The following is a 15,102-nucleotide window of genomic DNA, read 5'->3' on the forward strand; positions in this document are numbered from 1 at the left end:
GTGAGGAATAGCAAGAAGTCCAATTTGGTTTCAATGTTGAGTACAGGCAGTAAGATGAGGAGGGATGAAAGGAAGGATGCGAAGGGCTTTAAATGCCAAACACAGGAGTTTATATTTGATCCTAGAGGTAACAATACCACTGGAGTTTGTTGAATTAGGGGTTTGTGTGACATAGTGCAATGAGGTGATGAAGTGGAGAGAGCGCTGGACTTGGAATCAGGAAGACTCATCTTCCTGAATTTAAATCCAGCCTGAAACACCGACTAGCTGTGTGACCCTGGGCAAGTCACTTGTCCCTGCTTGCCTCAGTTTCCTCATCTATAAAATGAGATGGAGAAGGAAATGGCAAACCACTCCAGGATCTTTGCCAAAGCAAAACAAAACAAAACAAAACAAATGGGGTTACAAAGAGTCGGACATAACTGAAAAATAACAAACAACAAGCAGAGTTATACCTGCTCTTCAGGAAAATCACTTTGACTGGAGTATGAAGGAGAGATTGGAATGGAGAGAGACTTGAGGCAGGGAGCTAAGGGTATTTCAATAGTCCAAGGGAGAGGTGGTGAGGGTCTGAAATAGGGTAATGACTCTGTGAATGAAGAGAGGGGATGTCAGTGGACAAGATTTGGAACCTAATTGGATGTGTGGAGGTGTGAAGTGAATGAGAGTGAGGAGACAAAGTTAACACTGAAGTTGTGTATTTGAATGACCTGAAGGAATGTAGGGGCCCTCAATAGAAATAAGAAAATTTGGAAGAGGATCTGGGCTTGGGGAGGGAGGATAAATAATGTAATGAGAGGAGCCCAACCATGCCTGCTCATCCATTGTGACTCAGTCTGTCCTACCCAAAATAAACAAAGGGATATGAGGGAGGCAGGGCTCTTACTTATTGGTCACTGTCCCAGACAACAAACTCTGCCCTCTTGTTGTCTCTTGCTGTAGCCATGAGTGATCTGGGGGACAAGGCATGAAAATACTAAGGATAAGGGTGGGGAAATTTTCCAGTGGCACCTGCAAACTGCTGAGGGGATCCTGTGTTACTGATGGCATATGGGGATAAGAGAAGGCTGAGAGTTTGCACAATGGTGGGAATAGTCAGAGTGGGAAAGTGTTGAATCTAAATGGATGAAGGGCAGGTGCAGTTATATTGGAGAATAGCCCCCCAGTTGAATTTTGAGAGTCAGGTTGGATGCCACTTATCTTCTGATTGATAGATCTCATACCCCTTGGGCTTACACTTCAATCCTTTCAGGGAGCTAAGGCCTCCACTTTGGAAAGGATTTCTCCAAACCACTTTTCCTCTCAATAATTTTATTATCGCCTCCTAATAGAAACATTGGACCATTTTAACTTTATTCAATATAACAGCAAACTGACAAAACCTTGTGACTTATTTGAGTAAAGACTGTCTTGATCTTTGTACCTTCCCTGCCCTTCTTGCTCTCTTTTTTCTTCTTCACAATTTATCTAGCTACTAGAATCTCTTGTTTTCATTGCAGGCATTAAGATAGCTGACTTGTATATAGTGCTTTGAAGTCTACAAAATATTAAATATATATATATCTATACACACATACACACACATATATATACTCATTTGCCTAGCAAAATAACTCAGCATGTTAGCTGCTCCAGATATTATTATTCCAATTTGTAAATGAGGAAACTGAGGCTTAGAGAAATTATGTGACTTATCAATGGTTACACAGCTAGTAAGAGTTGGATTTTGAACCATGGTATCTCCTAACTTCAAGTTTAACACTCTTTTTACTACTTCTTGCTACTTTTCAAGAAATGGAGATCTTGGGAATGATACCTGAGAATTTATGGATGCAAAGGAGCCCTTTGGTAAATCATATTAATGTGTGCCCTTTAATCCTTTCAAATTTATATTTATATATATATATATGTATATATACACACACACACATACACATACATATACACATATATACCCATACATATACCAGGCGGAGAAGTGGATTTGGAGTCTGAAAGATATGAGTTTGAAGCATGCTTCAGATAATAGCTGTATGATCCTGGGAGAGTTACTTAATTTCTCTCAGCCTCAATGACCTCATCTGTAAAATGGAAATAATAACAGCCCCTCCTTTACAAGATTCCTGTAAAGATTAAACGTGATAATACTTGTAAAGTACTTTGTAAAGCTTAAAACATTTAATAAATATATGTCATGTAGTAAAAAGAACTTGGGACTTGCATCTAGATTTTTTTAGCTCATCCAATTAGTAGCTTATGTGACCTTGGGTAATTTAGCTTTTCTGAGCCTCAGTTTCATCATCTGTAAAATAGGGACAATAATACCTGTGCTACCTACATTGCAGGGTTGTTAAGGAATAAATGATAATGAAAGCAATTATGTAGATGTAAACTACTGTGTCAAATCAACTCAATCTTTGATGAAATTTGGAGCGAAAAAGAATAATTAAAAAAGTTTTAGGGAACAGAAGGGAAGACATCTTGAGATGGTGACTACTACATAACCTAGATGTCTGCCTTCTAGAACACATCTCTTTTGAGCTCTTCCTACTTTTCTTAATTTTTCCCCTTCCTTTAATTCTAAATTTCCAAATTGTCTGAAAGTTTCAAGATGTTTTTTGCAATTCTTGTGGCAGCTGTTGTGAGGGAAAACACAACTTAGAGAGCTTGGATTGCTCTTATTTGTAATCTATGGTTTGTTTATAGGTCATTGACTGTTTGTTGCTATATAAGAGTTGGGACTAGAGGAAGAAAAGTCAAGTAGCTGCCTGGAACTTAACATTCAGAGTGGTGGTGGGGAGTGTAACCTTGGACACACACAAATATACATATATGTTATCTATACAGATGTAGTTCCTTCCTTGGGAGGCTTAGATTCCTGAAATGCACAGTAATGAATCTTTTGGGGGAAAATCTGTAGTCTGTGTGTGTGTGTGTGTGTGTGTGAGAGAGAGAGAGAGAGAGAGAGAGAGAGAGAGGTTAGCAGAGATTTCTAGGAAGAATAAGGAAGGAGGAAAGGGAGGCATGGAGTTCAAGTGATGGGCAGACAAATAACTGAGAAAGAGATGTGTGGGTCCCACCAATATTCAACACATCTCCCCAACCTCTATATCCAAAGAGACTGTGAGAACTGATGACTGCAAAGACGCTGCTGGAGGTGTGGATCTGGTATCTCAAACCATCTCCAGTTGGGTGAGACAATCCTTTGTAGACATAATCTCTTTTCTCACTCAGGCTGGCTCATGGAGAGAAAGGTACCAATTGACTGATACCTCTAGTATCAGAGCAAGAATCTCCACTTGCAATTAAACAGTGTCTGGCTCATGTCCCAATGACTGCGCTGAACAGTTTACTCTTTCCCCCAGTGATTGTTTCTTTCTATATATACATTAAAAAATTGGTTTACCATACTAACCGTCATATTCTGTGCTTATTGTGAAAAGCAATTCTGAGAACAATAAATTAACTCATCATGCTTAGTGCTGGAAACAGATCCTGGAGCTACAGTGGTGGGAAGAGCAGAGTCCTCCCCAGAAACTAGTCCCATTTGGAGGGCCAGCCCGAGGCAGATGTAGGAGAAATGTAAAGACCTGAGATAGCAGCTTAGTATGTGAGCCAATCATTAACCCTAAAGCAGAGAATTCTTACGTATCATGACTCCTTTTGGCAATCTGATATAGCCTATAGGCCCCTTCTTAGAATGTTTTTAAATGTGTAAGATAAAATATATAGAATTCTAAAACAAAAAAAAATGTGTTGAAGAAGTTTCATATTTTAATATCTTAAAATTTGTTAAATATTATAAAAGGAAATCAAATTCATGGACCTTGGGTTAAGAACCCCTGGCCATAGACCCAATACAAGCCTGATATTATGGATAATCACCTATGGGTCTAATTTCATAAGTGTGGGAGGAGAAGGAGGGAAGGGATCAAAGGATCACCATGTCACAATGCTTGCCTTTTTTGCTTTTTCTCCACACCATGTTTAGCTACTCAAACTGTAGTCTGAGATCTAAAGTGCTTCATGGAAGATTCCCACCTGCCCTTTCGATGCCTCTATTTACTGTGGGGAGGTACAAGCACCCTATGCAAAAGTTCATAAAAGGAGCCTCCTCTTTCTTCAAAGAAGAAGGCACCGATGTGGCAGCTAGATGGCGCAGTGGATAAAGCTCCCGCCATAGAGTCAGGAGGACCTGAGTTCACATCCAGCCTCAGACATTTGACACTTACTAGCTGTGCGACCCTGGGCAAGTTACTTAACCCAATTGCCTCACAAAAAAGAAGAAGAAGAAGAAATCACTAAACCCAGCATAAACTAAAGGAATCAAATGTCATCCTCCTAATCCCACATTATAAATGGAGCGGTTAAGCTTCATCACACGTGGACATACACATATGGGAGGCAGCATAGAATAGCAGGCGGAGAAGTGGATTTGGAGTCTGAAAGATATGAGTTTGAAGCATGCTTCAGATAATAGCTGTATGATCCTGGGAGAGTTACTTAATTTCTCTCAGCCTCAATGACCTCATCTGTAAAATGGAAATAATAACAGCCCCTCCTTTACAAGATTCCTGTAAAGACTAAACGTGATAATACTTGTAAAGTACTTTGTAAAGCTTAAAACATTTAATAAATGTTTTCAATTGTTGTTCAATCATTTTTAAGTTGTGTCTGACTTTTTGTATCCCCATTTGGGATTTTCTTGGCAGAGATACTAGAGTGGTTTGCCATTTCCTTCTCTGGTTCATTTTACAGATGAGGAAATTGAGGCAAACAGAGTTAAATGACTTGCCTAGAGTAAGTGCTAGTAAGTGTCTGAGGCCAGTTTTGAAGTCAGGAAGAGAAGTCTTCCTGATTCCAGGGTTAGCACTCTACCCGTTTTGCCACCTACCTGCTCCTTTTCTAAATGCATCATCATCTTCATCATCATCATTATCATCATCAACTATTTTCTAGTTACTAACTGCATGCATCACAAAGATCCAGTTATATCACGTGGTATGAAATGCAAGACACAAAGCGCTCTCTTTAGTTATAAAACTTTTTCTTCTTCCACTAATGAATGAGAGTTTGGGATGGAAGATACAGTTGTCCAAGTCCAGAAGGAAATCTTTCTTCATTGCTTTTTGGGGTTTTCTGTGGGTTTGCACAACTTATCTTCTTCTTACTGCCCCATTTGAGTTAAGGGAAGTGCTGTGAAAGCTTATTATGCTCACAGAGTAGAAAAATGCCCTGTCCAGTGCTACACGTGTAAAAATGGCACATAAGTTTTATCATTCTGTCTTTTCTCATTCCTTTAAATAATATGATTTATTGAAGTAATTCTTCCCAAGCATGTAGGATATAAATGTCATTTGCACTCTGAGGCTTCTTCCCCTCCAATTAGGATAGCTACCTTATGAGCTGATATCAGGCCTCCTTGGGTAATCAGAAGGTCACTGTTGGCAGGGTGATAAATGTGCTAAATTAACCTACTTCTCTGTATTCCCGTATAACTCAGCATTTAGTTTGCCTTACTGGATTTTCCAGATTTATCTGGCTTATATTCTACTGTTCATTATAGTTTACATAATAATGGAAAAACACTGAACTCAAAATAACTGGGTTCTAGTCTCAGAATCTGGACACGGATGAATTGGGTAACTCAATGAATCTCTCTGAACCTCTGTTTCCTTATCCACAAAATGGAGATAACAATACTTACTGTGAATTATATAATAATAATGATGATAATAGTAACAAATAATAATGATAAATAATAGTAACATAATAATAAGTAATGGTAATACATAATAACATTGATAATAATAGTAACATAATTTCATAGCTTTAGAGCATGGGTCTGCAAACTACAACTTACTAAATGTTTTTATAAAGTTTTATCGTATTTAAATATATAAAAACCATTGTGGGCCAGACAAAAATGCATCAGCCAAAATAGTCAGCGGGCTTAGTTTGCCATCCCCTGCTCTAGAGCAAGGAAAGACCTGAAGGTCATCTAATATAGCACCACATTTTACATTTAATGGAGGGTCACAATTTAGGGCTGGAAAGAATCCTAGAAGCCATCTAAGCTAACATACTTATTGTACAGATGAAGAAACAGAGGCCCAAAGAAGTCAAATGACTTGCCTAAGGTCCCTGGCAAGTATCAGAATTGGGATTCCAACTCCAGTCCTGAGAATAGACCAAATTTAGTGGTCCAAAAGGTGTTCATACTTCTTTCAGTGCCACAGATAACAACCCAAGTATACCTTTTCATTCTGTGTGGCTCTTATCCAGTTCTCCATGGCAGGCCGGGGGAAGGGAGAGGTTCCTTCCAAGAGGTTTAAAGTCTTGTAAATGAACCCACATCTCTCGGGTTGGAAAAGAAATCATATGTTTGTTGACTGAGGTGGTTTCTATACTCTTTTAACCTCTTCCTGGTAGAGACTGGTTTATACTGGTAAAACTTCAATAGGAAATAATGATGGTTTAATGTCAGTGCCTGACAAAAAAATTCTCATTTTTCAATATTTAAAAAAACCCTTTGTTTAAATGAATAAGTTTGGAACTATAATTAAATTTATTTATTTATTTTTAGTTTTCAACATTCACTTCCATAAGATTTTGAGTTTCAAATTTTCTCCCCATCTCTCCCCTCTCCCTACCCCAAGATGGCATGTAAATTGTATTCCATTACATTCATAGACCACAACTTGTTCAGCCATTACCCAACTGATAAGCATCCCCTCAATTTCCAATTCTTGGCCACCACAAAAAGAGCTGCTATAAATATTTTTGTACATGTGGGTCCTTTTCCCATTTGTACGATCTCTTTGGGATACAGACTTAGAAGTGCTGTTGCTGGGTCAAAGAGTATGCACATTTTAATAGCCCTTTGGGCATATTTCTAAATTGTTCTCCAGAATGGTTCAATCAGTTCAGCATTAGTGTTCCAATTTTCCCACATCTTCTCCAACATTTATCATTTTCCTGTTTTGTCATGCTGGTTATTCTGATAGGTATGATGTGGTACCTCAGAGTAATTTTGATTTGCATTTCTCTAATCAATAGTGATTTAGAACATTTTTTTATGTGAGTATAGATAGCTTTAATTTCTTCCTCTGAAAACTACCTGTTCATATCCTGTGACCATTTATCAATTGGGTGTATTCTTATAAATTTGACTCAGTTCTCTATATATTTTAGAAATAAGAGCTTTATCAGAGACACTGGTTATAAAATTTCTTTCCCAGTTTTCTGCTTCCCTCCTAATCTTGGTTGCATTGGCTTTATCTGTGCAAAAACTTTTTAATTTAATGAAATCAAAATTACCCATTTTGCCTTTCATAATGTTCTCTCTCTCTTGTTTGGTCATAAATTCTTCTGTTTTCCATAAATCTGTCAGGTAAACTATTCTTTGCTCTCCCAGTTTGCTTATAGTATCAGCCTTTATAGCTAAATCGTGTACTCATTTTGACTTTATTTTGGTATATAGTGTAAGATGTTGGTCTATGCCTAGTTTCTGTCATACTATTTTCCAGTTTTCCCAGCAGTTTTTGGCAAATAGTGAGTTCTTATTGGAGCTATTTTAATTGCATTACATATCTTCCCATTTTCATTATTCTGATTGGGCGTTGATTCTGATTTTTGCTTTAATAAGTCAATAGCCCAACCATATGCAAATGACTGATTTGGAAATGACTCCTCCATCAATCATCAGTCATAGAAAGAGTGCTTTAGATGTAGTTACAATTCTACTTGGAACATTTACTAAGGTGTAACCATGGGCAAATCATTTAACTTTTCTGAGCCTTAATTTCCTTATCTATAAAATGGGGTTAACTACCTATAGTAACTGCCTAATATGGATATTGTAAGAATTAAATGAGATGTAACATATTTTGCAAACTTTAAAGCATTATATAAGTGCTACCTGGTGTTATTTTTTGTCCTTGGAGATTCCATCAATTTCATTTATCTGTGGCATCATTTCTATTACTTTCCATGTCCAGCATCTTCCAAATCATCATCATCATCACCATCTTCTTCTTCTCCTCTTCCTCCTTCCTTCTCCTCCTCCTTCTTCTTCCTTCTTTCTTTTTCTTTCTTCTGTCTTCTCCCATTTCTGACCTGGCCCATTTTGTCCTCCTTAGTCAACCTGCTGGTTCCTCACTCCCAGGGTCTCACCACATTGTTACTAGACCTAGTGCAGATGCCTGATTGACTTAACCTTACTGTATCTCAGAAATTTTGCACTCAAGAAACCTACCATCCTTGGCCTCCACGGGGAGACCATGCCTTGTACTCCCAATGATTTTTTATTAAGTTTTATTGATGTGTATTACAAACCCTTATAGATTATTCCTACTTCATGAAAGGTCTCTTTTAACAGGGTATAACTAATAACACAGTGACCTCATTTGAAAGTGCATATATTTCACATCTATAACATCCCTCTACCTTTCTATTAAAAAAAAAAAACAGAAAAGAAATGTGTTTTCTTTCCCTACCACTCTCATCCCCTTAAAATAGGAGAAGAAAAACAAATTTCTTACAATAAATATCAAGTCAAGCAAAATAAATTCCATCAATTGCTGTACACAAAAAATATGTCTCATTCCTTACTCTCAATCTATCATTTCTCTGTACTGCATAGTATCATGTACTGCATCATTAGTCCTGTGGAATCATGAATGGTCATTGCATTGATCATAGTTCTCGGAGATTTCAAAGTTGTTTTTTACAGTGTTATTGTTATCATATAAATTGTTCTGCTGGTTCTACTCATTTCATTCTTCATTAATTACAGTTTTCAGAACTGTTTATTGTTATAATGTTGATGTTGTAGTATATATAATTTTTCTGTTTCTGCTTATTCCATTCTGCATCTTTCTAAATCTTTTTGAAGTCATCTATTTCCTCATTTTTTACCCTACACAATATTCTATCACATTCATGTATAACCACTGGTTCAGCCATTTCTTGATTGATGGATATCTCCTTGGATTCCAGCTGTGGTTTTTTTTTTGACACCACAAAAAGAGCTGCTATAAATATTTTTGTATGTAAAAGATGGTTTCCTTTTTGATTTCTCTTGGTTAAAAACTAACAGTAGTGGTATAGCTGGGTCAAAGGGCACACACTATTTAGTAACATTTTGTGTATAATTCCAAATTTCATTCCAAATTGGTTGCACCCATTCACGGTTCCACCCACAATGCACTAACTCTTTTTGCAGAAAATATTCATGATATGTAGATTTGAGGGTTCTGCGTAGTTTTCAAACTTTTATTTCTTTCATTTCTTACTCCTGAACCATACTATCAACATATTTTTCAACATTCTTCCCTATTCACTGAAGTCACCAAATATTAAAACATCTGCTCATTTGAAAGACTTATCAAATATTTTGTAGAATTTTTCTACTTCTTAATTTTTTTTGGCAACTGATTTTGTTAAGATGCAGTTATCTATGTGGTGGTAAACTCATGAACTCTGCAGAATGAAGTGACCAAGTATCCCATGTAATGCTATTTCTTGTCTTTTGAAATTCAATAAAATCACTTCTGACAAATGCTTTATTTGATTCTCTAAGGAGAATTTGTGAGCCAAATTTCCATTTAATTCCCACTTAATTTTGTTTTCTTGTTTTCCTTTAGAATAAGAATAAATGTTGAAATGATTCCAATCATTGAACAAGGATCTCACATTTAAAGTATTGACAGTTAATTTAATGTTTGTACAGAGTCTAAAAGCTTTGTGATACCTAGCCCCTCTTCTGTCTTCTTTTCCTTTGTTCTGTCAGGCCACTTGGTGGTACAGTGGACAGAGAGCTGAGTGTGAAGTCAGACACACCTGAGTTCAAATTTGACCTCAGAAACTTACTAGCTGTGTGACCTTTGGTAATTCACTTAACCTCTGTCTGCCTCAGTTTCCTCACTCCAAATTAGTATAATTATAGCACTTACCTCCCAGGGTTGTTTTGAGGATTAAATGAGATAATATTTGTAAAATGCTTAGCATAGTGCCTGGCACATAATAGGCTCTTAATGAATGTGTCTTCCCTTCTTTTACATGCATCACCCACTGACCACCACCACCACAGAATCTGAAGGAGATAGCAAAGGACTAAGGGGCATTTTGGGAGGCATTTTTCTTTGTTTCACGGGTGCCATATTTAAATAACTTATCATCTAGTGTCAAACCTTCAGTACTCACTATCAGAAAGCATATGTAAATTGTCATGGGAGTCATATTCAAGAGCCTTTCCAGCATGGTGGAGGCTGTCAGGCCTTGTTTGTACTCTGCCAGTATAGCCTATAAGAATCCAGGGTCATCCCTATGCCGTGTTGAGACATTGAAGTTATAATATACTACTACCATTTCCATCATTATTACCATGCAGCTAAGTGGCATAGTGGATAGAGTACCATACCTAGAGTTTGGAAAACCTAGATTCAAATCTTGCCTTAGACGCTTAGTTGTTGTGGGTTTCTGGGCAAGTCACATAAGCTTTATTAGTCTCAGTTACTTCATCTGTTAAATTAGGATAATAATAGAACCTACCTTAAAAGATTGTTGTGAGAATTGAATGAGATAATATATGAAAAGTGCTTTGTACAGCTTACTGTATAAATGCTAGCTATTATTATTACTATTGCTGCTGCTACTACAACTGAGAAATAGTGAAGGCTGGAACCCCTTGGCCAGAACTTAGCTTCTTCTTGAGTTTGCACACCCATTTGGTAGAGGAATTCTATCAGTAACTAAAATCCAAACTCTGATGACCCAACAGTCATCAGAGTACTTGAATGGATGGGTAGGTTCAGGGATTCATAATTAAGCAGTCTTGTTGCCTGTTGCTAATTCCTTTCTGCCATGGGTACCAACCCATGACTATTTCCCCTTGTTCTATTGTCTGTTTCAGGACAGTTTCAGATCAAGAGGATCTGAATTAGAGAAGCAATTTGGTTCTTAAGGATCCTAAATCTATTATGTGAAGTCCTGGAGAGAACAGTAAATTTATCTTGACAAAGGCCAATCAAGCCCTCATTCTACATTTGTATGAATGATGACAACTCACTTAACATCTCTGGGCCTCAGTTTTGTTATCTGTAAAATGAAGGGTTAGATCTCTATGGCCTCTTTCAACTTTATTTCCCATAAACTCTTTACATATAAAGAGAAGAAGCCAGAATGAATGCAGCAGCTCTAGTCAAGGCCAGTACTCAGAAAGCATGGCACAATGCCATGTGCAATTAGGAATTTTATAAATGATTTGAGATGATTATCATGACCATTTTAGTATCATGTTCTCCCAACTCATCCTGAATTAAAGGCTATGCCAGTGTTACTAAATGTCCCTTAGCACCAAGGCAGTCTTTTGACTCCTTCCTAGCATCTACTAATAGACATGGAGTTGTGCCCATGGTACCAACTTGGCTTCCTTCCACAGTACTTCAAGGACCTATGATTCCAGTGATATTCTCCCCAATGATGAAGACAGCAGCCCTTCTATGTCTTAGCAGATGTTCTTTATGGGTTACAGTGCCCTTCCATCCTCCCCTACTCAATTTATCACTAGATGACCTATTTTCTAATTAAAAAAACCTTTCCAAACTGGTGTAACATAGGACAAATCTCTTCAGATAGAATGATAGAAGCCTAGCCACGGAGTCAGGAAGATCCAGGTTCAAATTTTGACTTTAATACAAATTATTTGACAGTGAACAAGTCATTTAAATGCTCACTGTCCCATGACTGTGTTACAGATGAGTTACCGATATACCTCAGTCAGTCAATAAGCATTCATTAAGTGCCTACTATGGACCAAGGACAGACCTTGCCCTCAAGGTGGGATTTTCCATCATGGGAGCTCCCTACACTGATAAAATCATAGGTCTGCATTTTTTTTTCTAAATTAGGGTCCATTGGAATCAAGTAAAGTTCCTATTGTGTAATAGCCTCCCCTAGAAATTTGGATATGAAAAGGGGCTAGGTGTAGGTACATAGAGATATCAGTGATCATATTAGCTGTACTAGAGAAGTCTTCAACACTAGTTGATGGAGTCTCAAGATGATTACTTCTGGCAGGAGTAGCAATTGATGAGATATATAGTTCTAACTGAAGTATTTGTGTGGTTGCTTTCAGGTTATCCCATCCCTGTCTACCTAGGAACAACTAGATGGTACAGTGGATAGAATGTTAGTCCTGGAGACAGGAAGATCTGAGTTGAAATCTGGCCTCAGGCACTTACTAGTTGAGTGACCCTGGGCAAGTCACTTCACCTCTGCCTGCTTCAGTTTCCTCAATTGTAAAATAGGGATAACAATAGCATCCTTGAAAGGTAGTTGTGAGGATCAAATGAATGCTTGGCACATAGTAGGCACTCTAAAGGCCAATTCCCCACCCTGGCCCTTGATTCCCTAGAAAAATTCAAACTGTGATGTTTCTACACGATGGAAGATAGACGACTGATTATAGTAAGTAATCATTACTGAAATACTGGAAACTCAGAGTCATGAACTATGGAAATGCACAAAGAATAGTACTGCTGATTTCAGAGTATAAAGAAGTCAGAACTAGTGAAATACAAATTCCAGATTCACATTAATTTGAAACTAAATTAATGTGATTCAGCTAGGAAATAGAGCAAATAAGATAGTGGCTTAATTCAAGCTAATAAGTCTTATTTTCAGGATAGTAATCATGATTGATCAGTAAAAAGCAAACATAAATCACAAAACTGCATCATCAATACTTATGCATTAGGAAGAGGATTCATAAAGAAATGGAAGTTTTATATCATGTCTAGATCATTAATCTAATATGACAACCAATAAGGAGCAGACACTGCTCACTTAGAGTTAATTACACCCTAGAATTAATGAGTAAGATTTGTTCAAAAAAATAGAGTTCAACTAATCTTGTTGGGTTGAGTCTATTCCAGAGGAATTAACAAAAATGACATTCAAGCAGTCTATTGTGTATCTCTCTGCTACATTTGTTATGTGTTTTTGTGAGTTATAGTCATCTACCATCTTACCACGACTGGGAAGTAAGTCTGAACCTTTATTTATGAGATGTTTCTGTAGTCCTCACAATGGGCACTGCTTGGCACTGCTGCTGATACAGAGGGACGGGCAGATAGGCTGAGTTTTTTGCCCTCAGAAGCTTATCTATTACTGGTTATATAATTCCTCAATTAGAGTGGCTTATTTCAAGCCCATTAATAGAATTAATTAACAAATATTTCCAATGGACATTGGTTGAATATGCATGGATAATAGTGTTTTCCTTGCTTACCAATAAAAAAAACTACTCCCTTTGGCAGCATATATATTAAAATTAGAATGAAATAGAGAAGCTATGGCCTCTGAGCAAGAATGACAAGTAAATTCATGAAGTATTCCATTTTTTTTTTGCAAAAACAGATAAAAAAATGACAGTGCCAAACAAGGAACTTTAGGGACCCAAAAGCAAGTTATTGAAGAAGCTCCTGTGTGTCTGCATAGTGGGTCTCTAGGCAGGATTCAATGTGTCTTTTCAGATGCTCCAGTCCCATCCTCATCGCCGTATTTGAGAGAAGGAGTAGGAGAGGAAAAGGAGAAAAGAAAAAGAAGAATGGAGACTGGTAGGGGAGATTGGTTGATTTTTCCCTTTTCTACTTTAGATCCTAGTCAGTAGCAGTATGGAGTAACCCTCCACAAGAGTACTCCTCTAATGCTTCCTCATGACTAGAGAGGCCTCTGGGTTCTCAAAGACCGTGCCAGTGGACCACAATCTTTGGCATATTCTACCATGCTTGGAAGTCTCTGCAAGAAATTGAGTGTTATCTAAACACCAGCCTGGCTCAGTACAGAGAAGATCTTTGACAGTACACTCAACAAGGGAAAGGAAGGAAATAACCATTTATTAAGTGTCTACTATGCCTAGTAAAGGGCATTTACAAATATTACCTCATTTGATCCTGGTGATGAATTTTTTGGTCATGACAATATAGAAAACAAAACAAAATACAAAATAGCCCTCAGTCCTGTGCAGCCTCCTTCCACTTCAGCAGTGATGGTGGCATACTGATATATATGGGAAAGAGACGGTACTAAGAATCTCATAGTTATTTGACTGTGTTTAACATCAACTTAGCTGTTGGTATTTAAATGTTGGTATTCTACTCATGTGACCCTGGATAAGTCACTTATCCTTGCTTGCCTTAGTTTCCTCATCTGTAAAATGAGCTGGAGAAGGAAATGTCAACCATTCCAGTATCTTTGCCAAGAAAACCCCAAATGGGGTCATGAAAAGTTGGACATGACTGAAACAACTGAACAACAACAATTCTCCTATTGTGACAAAGCTTTAAGTATGGCCTGTTGCAGGACTCTTTGAATAACGACCAATGAGTTGATCTACTGCTGGAGGAAGAGAATCCTAGCAATACTGATTTTCCAATGCTATGGAAAAACAGAAGTCATAAGGATGTTGTACCTAAATGGAAAGATGGCTCTCAGGTTCTCCTTGGAAAGATGAAAAGAGCATTGGAAAAATTGTATTTATTGGTTATAACCAAAAAAAAAAAATTTCATGAGTTACATTGAACTGATTGAACTGATTGAACTGATTTTATTGTGCCTAAGCAAAAAGCTCACCATGCAGATTGTTGTAGCTTATATGTTAATGTCTATTGCAGAGGATAAGGAGAGAATTCTATGAAGAACTTGATAAACTTTCTAAAATATAGCTATTAACATATATATATATATACACACACACACACAAATGACAGATAAATATTGCTATATATTATATGCATGTAATACATATTTTGTGTATAAATATATACTCAATCTATACTTTTAATACTCAATGACTTGATTGCAGGGGATGGCATGGAACAAAGAAAATTTTGTTGGAAAACATGGCTCAAGATTGAGAAATAGAAGAGGTCAGAAGTTTGTATGATTCATAGAAACCAGAAGATCTAAGAAAACAATATGCAAAATTACTAAAGCAATGTAAATGAAAAAAGAAATACTATATACTGCGACCAGAGTTGGCTCCAGAGAAAAGCTTAGAAAATGTATTTTCTTTCCCTTTTTACAGAAGTGAGAAGG

General features: G+C 37.2%; 1 protein-coding gene and 1 non-coding gene across 3 annotated transcripts in view; both read left to right on the forward strand.

The window, feature by feature from the left end:
* Positions 1–15,102, forward strand: part of LOC114046242 (transmembrane protein 255B-like) — a 134,328-nt gene that overhangs the window by 93,288 nt on the left and 25,938 nt on the right. The window lies entirely within an intron of this gene.
* LOC114046360 lies at positions 13,307–13,409 on the forward strand. The gene has a single exon (XR_003569491.1). It is a non-coding gene; the product is annotated as a U6 spliceosomal RNA (small nuclear RNA).

This window comes from Vombatus ursinus, unplaced genomic scaffold, assembly GCF_900497805.2.
Source record: "Vombatus ursinus unplaced genomic scaffold, bare-nosed wombat genome assembly UNPS02014781.1, whole genome shotgun sequence".
Lineage (NCBI taxonomy): Eukaryota > Metazoa > Chordata > Mammalia > Diprotodontia > Vombatidae > Vombatus > Vombatus ursinus.